General features: G+C 51.9%; 20 non-coding genes across 20 annotated transcripts; all 20 read left to right on the top strand.

Moving 5' to 3' along the window:
• Positions 1 to 139: 139 nt before the first annotated feature.
• LOC116008404 lies at positions 140 to 258 on the top strand. Its single transcript, XR_004095790.1, has one exon. It is a non-coding gene; the product is annotated as a 5S ribosomal RNA (ribosomal RNA).
• Positions 259 to 486: 228 nt separating this feature from the next.
• On the top strand, positions 487 to 605 carry LOC116008656. Its single transcript, XR_004096024.1, has one exon. It is a non-coding gene; the product is annotated as a 5S ribosomal RNA (ribosomal RNA).
• A 298-nt stretch (positions 606 to 903) lies between these two features.
• LOC116008603 lies at positions 904 to 1,022 on the top strand. Its single transcript, XR_004095975.1, has one exon. It is a non-coding gene; the product is annotated as a 5S ribosomal RNA (ribosomal RNA).
• A 137-nt stretch (positions 1,023 to 1,159) lies between these two features.
• On the top strand, positions 1,160 to 1,278 carry LOC116008309. The gene has a single exon (XR_004095700.1). It is a non-coding gene; the product is annotated as a 5S ribosomal RNA (ribosomal RNA).
• A 137-nt stretch (positions 1,279 to 1,415) lies between these two features.
• Positions 1,416 to 1,534, top strand: LOC116008295. Its single transcript, XR_004095687.1, has one exon. It is a non-coding gene; the product is annotated as a 5S ribosomal RNA (ribosomal RNA).
• Positions 1,535 to 1,671: 137 nt separating this feature from the next.
• LOC116008060 lies at positions 1,672 to 1,790 on the top strand. The gene has a single exon (XR_004095462.1). It is a non-coding gene; the product is annotated as a 5S ribosomal RNA (ribosomal RNA).
• A 137-nt stretch (positions 1,791 to 1,927) lies between these two features.
• Positions 1,928 to 2,046, top strand: LOC116008059. Its single transcript, XR_004095461.1, has one exon. It is a non-coding gene; the product is annotated as a 5S ribosomal RNA (ribosomal RNA).
• Positions 2,047 to 2,183: 137 nt separating this feature from the next.
• On the top strand, positions 2,184 to 2,302 carry LOC116008058. Its single transcript, XR_004095460.1, has one exon. It is a non-coding gene; the product is annotated as a 5S ribosomal RNA (ribosomal RNA).
• A 137-nt stretch (positions 2,303 to 2,439) lies between these two features.
• On the top strand, positions 2,440 to 2,558 carry LOC116008057. The gene has a single exon (XR_004095459.1). It is a non-coding gene; the product is annotated as a 5S ribosomal RNA (ribosomal RNA).
• Positions 2,559 to 2,695: 137 nt separating this feature from the next.
• LOC116008056 lies at positions 2,696 to 2,814 on the top strand. Its single transcript, XR_004095458.1, has one exon. It is a non-coding gene; the product is annotated as a 5S ribosomal RNA (ribosomal RNA).
• Positions 2,815 to 2,951: 137 nt separating this feature from the next.
• On the top strand, positions 2,952 to 3,070 carry LOC116008055. The gene has a single exon (XR_004095457.1). It is a non-coding gene; the product is annotated as a 5S ribosomal RNA (ribosomal RNA).
• A 137-nt stretch (positions 3,071 to 3,207) lies between these two features.
• On the top strand, positions 3,208 to 3,326 carry LOC116008053. Its single transcript, XR_004095455.1, has one exon. It is a non-coding gene; the product is annotated as a 5S ribosomal RNA (ribosomal RNA).
• Positions 3,327 to 3,463: 137 nt separating this feature from the next.
• LOC116008052 lies at positions 3,464 to 3,582 on the top strand. Its single transcript, XR_004095454.1, has one exon. It is a non-coding gene; the product is annotated as a 5S ribosomal RNA (ribosomal RNA).
• Positions 3,583 to 3,719: 137 nt separating this feature from the next.
• On the top strand, positions 3,720 to 3,838 carry LOC116008128. The gene has a single exon (XR_004095527.1). It is a non-coding gene; the product is annotated as a 5S ribosomal RNA (ribosomal RNA).
• Positions 3,839 to 3,975: 137 nt separating this feature from the next.
• LOC116008050 lies at positions 3,976 to 4,094 on the top strand. The gene has a single exon (XR_004095453.1). It is a non-coding gene; the product is annotated as a 5S ribosomal RNA (ribosomal RNA).
• A 137-nt stretch (positions 4,095 to 4,231) lies between these two features.
• Positions 4,232 to 4,350, top strand: LOC116008462. The gene has a single exon (XR_004095844.1). It is a non-coding gene; the product is annotated as a 5S ribosomal RNA (ribosomal RNA).
• A 137-nt stretch (positions 4,351 to 4,487) lies between these two features.
• LOC116008714 lies at positions 4,488 to 4,605 on the top strand. Its single transcript, XR_004096078.1, has one exon. It is a non-coding gene; the product is annotated as a 5S ribosomal RNA (ribosomal RNA).
• Positions 4,606 to 4,697: 92 nt separating this feature from the next.
• LOC116008789 lies at positions 4,698 to 4,816 on the top strand. Its single transcript, XR_004096147.1, has one exon. It is a non-coding gene; the product is annotated as a 5S ribosomal RNA (ribosomal RNA).
• Positions 4,817 to 4,908: 92 nt separating this feature from the next.
• Positions 4,909 to 5,027, top strand: LOC116008127. The gene has a single exon (XR_004095526.1). It is a non-coding gene; the product is annotated as a 5S ribosomal RNA (ribosomal RNA).
• A 137-nt stretch (positions 5,028 to 5,164) lies between these two features.
• LOC116008049 lies at positions 5,165 to 5,283 on the top strand. Its single transcript, XR_004095452.1, has one exon. It is a non-coding gene; the product is annotated as a 5S ribosomal RNA (ribosomal RNA).
• Positions 5,284 to 5,397: the final 114 nt, after the last annotated feature.

Here is a 5,397-nt window from a genome sequence, read left to right as displayed (position 1 = left end):
CCCCACCCTCTTTTTAATCTTTCTTTTAAACCGCTGGACCGCTCGCTAAGGGTACTATCCTTTTAAACCGCTAAACCGCTAAGCGAGAGAAGTTGCGCGGAGAGAGAGGGTCAAGTACATTTTGCGCGCAGTACGTGACGGATGCGATCATACCAGCACTAATGCACCGAATCCCATCAGAACTCCGAAGTCAAGCGTGCTTGGGCGAGAGTAGTACTAGGATGGGTGACCCCCTGGGAAGTCCTCGTGTTGCATCCCCCACCCTCTTTTTAATCTTTCTTTTAAACCGCTCGCTAAGGGTACTATCCTTTTAAACCGCTAAACCGCTTAGCGAGAGAAGTTGCGCGGAGAGAGAGGGTCAAGTACATTTTGCGCGCAGTACGTGACGGATGCGATCATACCAGCACTAATGCACCGNTAAACCGCTAAGCGAGAGAAGTTGCGCGGAGAGAGAGGGTCAAGTACATTTTGCGCGCAGTACGTGACGGATGCGATCATACCAGCACTAATGCACCGAATCCCATCAGAACTCCGAAGTCATGCGTGCTTGGGCGAGAGTAGTACTAGGATGGGTGACCCCCTGGGAAGTCCTCGTGTTGCATCCCCCACCCTCTTTTTAATCTTTCTTTTAAACCGCTCGCTAAGGGTACTATCCTTTTAAACCGCTAAACCGCTAAGCGAGAGAAGTTGCGCGGAGAGAGACGGTCAAGTACATTTTGCGCGCAATACGTGACGGACCCCCTGGGAAGTCCTCGTATTGCATCCCCCACCCTCTTTTTAATCTTACTTTTAAACCGCTGGACCGCTCGCTAGGGGTACTATCCTTTTAAACCGCTAAACCGCTAAGCGAGAGAAGTTGCGCGGAGAGAGAGGGTCAAGTACATTTTGCGCGCAGTATGTGACGGATGCGATCATACCAGCCCTAATGCACCGAATCCCATCAGAACTCCGAAGTCAAGCGTGCTTGGGCGAGAGTAGTACTAGGATGGGTGACCCCCTGGGAAGTCCTCGTATTGCATCCCCCACCCTCTTTTTAATCTTTCTTTTAAACCGCTGGACCGCTCGCTAAGGGTACTATCCTTTTAAACCGCTAAACCGCTAAGCGAGAGAAGTTGCGCGGAGAGAGAGGGTCAAGTACATTTTGCGCGCAGTACGTGACGGATGCGATCATACCAGCACTAATGCACCGGATCCCAACAGAACTCCGAAGTCAAGCGTGCTTGGGCGAGAGTAGTACTAGGATGGGTGACCCCCTGGGAAGTCCTCGTGTTGCATCCCCCACCCTCTTTTTAATCTTTCTTTTAAACCGCTGGACCGCTCGCTAAGGGTACTATCCTTTTAAACCGCTAAACCGCTAAGCGAGAGAAGTTGCGCGGAGAGAGAGGGTCAAGTACATTTTGCGCGCAGTACGTGACGGATGCGATCATACCAGCACTAATGCATCGGATCCCATCAGAACTCCGAAGCTAAACGTGCTTGGGCGAGAGTAGTACTAGGATGGGTGACCCCCTGGGAAGTCCTCGTGTTGCATCCCCCACCCTCTTTTTAATCTTTCTTTTAAACCGCTGGACCGCTCGCTAAGGGTACTATCCTTTTAAACCGCTAAACCGCTAAGCGAGAGAAGTTGCGCGGAGAGAGAGGGTCAAGTACATTTTGCGCGCAGTACGTGACGGATGCGATCATACCAGCACTAATGCACCGGATCCCATCAGAACTCCGAAGTTAAGCGTGCTTGGGCGAGAGTAGTACTAGGATGGGTGACCCCCTGGGAAGTCCTCGTGTTGCATCCCCCACCCTCTTTTTAATCTTTCTTTTAAACCGCTGGACCGCTCGCTAAGGGTACTATCCTTTTAAACCGCTAAACCGCTAAGCGAGAGAAGTTGCGCGGAGAGAGAGGGTCAAGTACATTTTGCGCGCAGTACGTGACGGATGCGATCATACCAGCACTAATGCACCGGATCCCATCAGAACTCCGAAGTTAAGCGTGCTTGGGCGAGAGTAGTACTAGGATGGGTGACCCCCTGGGAAGTCCTCGTGTTGCATCCCCCACCCTCTTTTTAATCTTTCTTTTAAACCGCTGGACCGCTCGCTAAGGGTACTATCCTTTTAAACCGCTAAACCGCTAAGCGAGAGAAGTTGCGCGGAGAGAGAGGGTCAAGTACATTTTGCGCGCAGTACGTGACGGATGCGATCATACCAGCACTAATGCACCGGATCCCATCAGAACTCCGAAGTTAAGCGTGCTTGGGCGAGAGTAGTACTAGGATGGGTGACCCCCTGGGAAGTCCTCGTGTTGCATCCCCCACCCTCTTTTTAATCTTTCTTTTAAACCGCTGGACCGCTCGCTAAGGGTACTATCCTTTTAAACCGCTAAACCGCTAAGCGAGAGAAGTTGCGCGGAGAGAGAGGGTCAAGTACATTTTGCGCGCAGTACGTGACGGATGCGATCATACCAGCACTAATGCACCGGATCCCATCAGAACTCCGAAGTTAAGCGTGCTTGGGCGAGAGTAGTACTAGGATGGGTGACCCCCTGGGAAGTCCTCGTGTTGCATCCCCCACCCTCTTTTTAATCTTTCTTTTAAACCGCTGGACCGCTCGCTAAGGGTACTATCCTTTTAAACCGCTAAACCGCTAAGCGAGAGAAGTTGCGCGGAGAGAGAGGGTCAAGTACATTTTGCGCGCAGTACGTGACGGATGCGATCATACCAGCACTAATGCACCGGATCCCATCAGAACTCCGAAGTTAAGCGTGCTTGGGCGAGAGTAGTACTAGGATGGGTGACCCCCTGGGAAGTCCTCGTGTTGCATCCCCCACCCTCTTTTTAATCTTTCTTTTAAACCGCTGGACCGCTCGCTAAGGGTACTATCCTTTTAAACCGCTAAACCGCTAAGCGAGAGAAGTTGCGCGGAGAGAGAGGGTCAAGTACATTTTGCGCGCAGTACGTGACGGATGCGATCATACCAGCACTAATGCACCGGATCCCATCAGAACTCCGAAGTTAAGCGTGCTTGGGCGAGAGTAGTACTAGGATGGGTGACCCCCTGGGAAGTCCTCGTGTTGCATCCCCCACCCTCTTTTTAATCTTTCTTTTAAACCGCTGGACCGCTCGCTAAGGGTACTATCCTTTTAAACCGCTAAACCGCTAAGCGAGAGAAGTTGCGCGGAGAGAGAGGGTCAAGTACATTTTGCGCGCAGTACGTGACGGATGCGATCATACCAGCACTAATGCACCGGATCCCATCAGAACTCCGAAGTTAAGCGTGCTTGGGCGAGAGTAGTACTAGGATGGGTGACCCCCTGGGAAGTCCTCGTGTTGCATCCCCCACCCTCTTTTTAATCTTTCTTTTAAACCGCTGGACCGCTCGCTAAGGGTACTATCCTTTTAAACCGCTAAACCGCTAAGCGAGAGAAGTTGCGCGGAGAGAGAGGGTCAAGTACATTTTGCGCGCAGTACGTGACGGATGCGATCATACCAGCACTAATGCACCGGATCCCATCAGAACTCCGAAGTTAAGCGTGCTTGGGCGAGAGTAGTACTAGGATGGGTGACCCCCTGGGAAGTCCTCGTGTTGCATCCCCCACCCTCTTTTTAATCTTTCTTTTAAACCGCTGGACCGCTCGCTAAGGGTACTATCCTTTTAAACCGCTAAACCGCTAAGCGAGAGAAGTTGCGCGGAGAGAGAGGGTCAAGTACATTTTGCGCGCAGTACGTGACGGATGCGATCATACCAGCACTAATGCACCGGATCCCATCAGAACTCCGAAGTGAAGCGTGCTTGGGCGAGAGTAGTACTAGGATGGGTGACCCCCTGGGAAGTCCTCGTGTTGCATCCCCCACCCTCTTTTTAATCTTTCTTTTAAACCGCTGGACCGCTCGCTAAGGGTACTATCCTTTTAAACCGCTAAACCGCTAAGCGAGAGAAGTTGCGCGGAGAGAGAGGGTCAAGTACATTTTGCGCGCAGTACGTGACGGATGCGATCATACCAGCACTAATGCACCGGATCCCATCAGAACTCCGAAGTTAAGCGTGCTTGGGCGAGAGTAGTACTAGGATGGGTGACCCCCTGGGAAGTCCTCGTGTTGCATCCCCCACCCTCTTTTTAATCTTTCTTTTAAACCGCTGGACCGCTCGCTAAGGGTACTATCCTTTTAAACCGCTAAACCGCTAAGCGAGAGAAGTTGCGCGGAGAGAGAGGGTCAAGTACATTTTGCGCGCAGTACGTGACGGATGCGATCATACCAGCACTAATGCACCGGATCCCATCAGAACTCCGAAGTGAAGCGTGCTTGGTTGAGAGTAGTACTAGGATGGGTGACCCCCTGGGAAGTCCTCGTGTTGCATCCCCCACCCTCTTTTTAATCTTTCTTTTAAACCGCTGGACCGCTCGCTAAGGGTACTATCCTTTTAAACCGCTAAACAGCTAAGCAAGAGAAGTTGCGCGGAGAGAGAGGGTCAAGTACATTTTGCGCGCAGTACGTGACGGATGCGATCATACCAGCACTAATGCACCGGATCCATCAGAACTCCGGAGGTAAGCGTGCTTGGGCGAGAGTAGTACTAGGATGGGTGACCCCCTGGGAAGTCCTCGTGTTGCATCCCCCACCCTCTTTTTATTCTTTCTTTTAAACCGCTAAGCGAGGGAAGGTGCGCGGAGAGAGAGGGCCAAGTACATTTTGCGCGCAGTATATGACGGATGCGATCATACCAGCACTAATCCACCGGATCCCATCAGAACTCCGGAGCTAAGCGTGCTTGGGCGAGAGTAGGACTAGGATGGGTGACCCCCTGGGAAGTCCTCGGGTTGCATCCCCCACCCTCTTTTTATTCTTTCTTTTAAACCGCTAAGCGAGGGAAGGTGCGCGGAGAGAGAGGGCCAAGTACATTTTGCGCGCAGTATATGACGGATGCGATCATACCAGCACTAATGCACCGGATCCCATCAGAACTCCGAAGTGAAGCGTGCTTGGGCGAGAGTAGTACTAGGATGGGTGACCCCCTGGGAAGTCCTCGTGTTGCATCCCCCACCCTCTTTTTAATCTTTCTTTTAAACCGCTGGACCGCTCGCTAAGGGTACTATCCTTTTAAACCGCTAAACCGCTAAGCGAGAGAAGTTGCGCGGAGAGAGAGGGTCAAGTACATTTTGCGCGCAGTACGTGACGGATGCGATCATACCAGCACTAATGCACCGGATCCCATCAGAACTCCGAAGTTAAGCGTGCTTGGGCGAGAGTAGTACTAGGATGGGTGACCCCCTGGGAAGTCCTCGTGTTGCATCCCCCACCCTCTTTTTAAAATTTCTTTTAAACCGCTGGACCGCTCGCTAAGGTTACTATCCTTTTAAACCGCTAAACCGCTAAGCGAGAGAAGTTGCGCGGAGAGAGAGGGTCAAGT

Source organism: Ipomoea triloba, chromosome 16 (assembly GCF_003576645.1).
Source record: "Ipomoea triloba cultivar NCNSP0323 chromosome 16, ASM357664v1".
NCBI classification, from domain to species: domain Eukaryota; kingdom Viridiplantae; phylum Streptophyta; class Magnoliopsida; order Solanales; family Convolvulaceae; genus Ipomoea; species Ipomoea triloba.
Note: the sequence above shows the minus strand (reverse complement) of the source record. Positions and strands in the feature narration are given on the sequence as shown.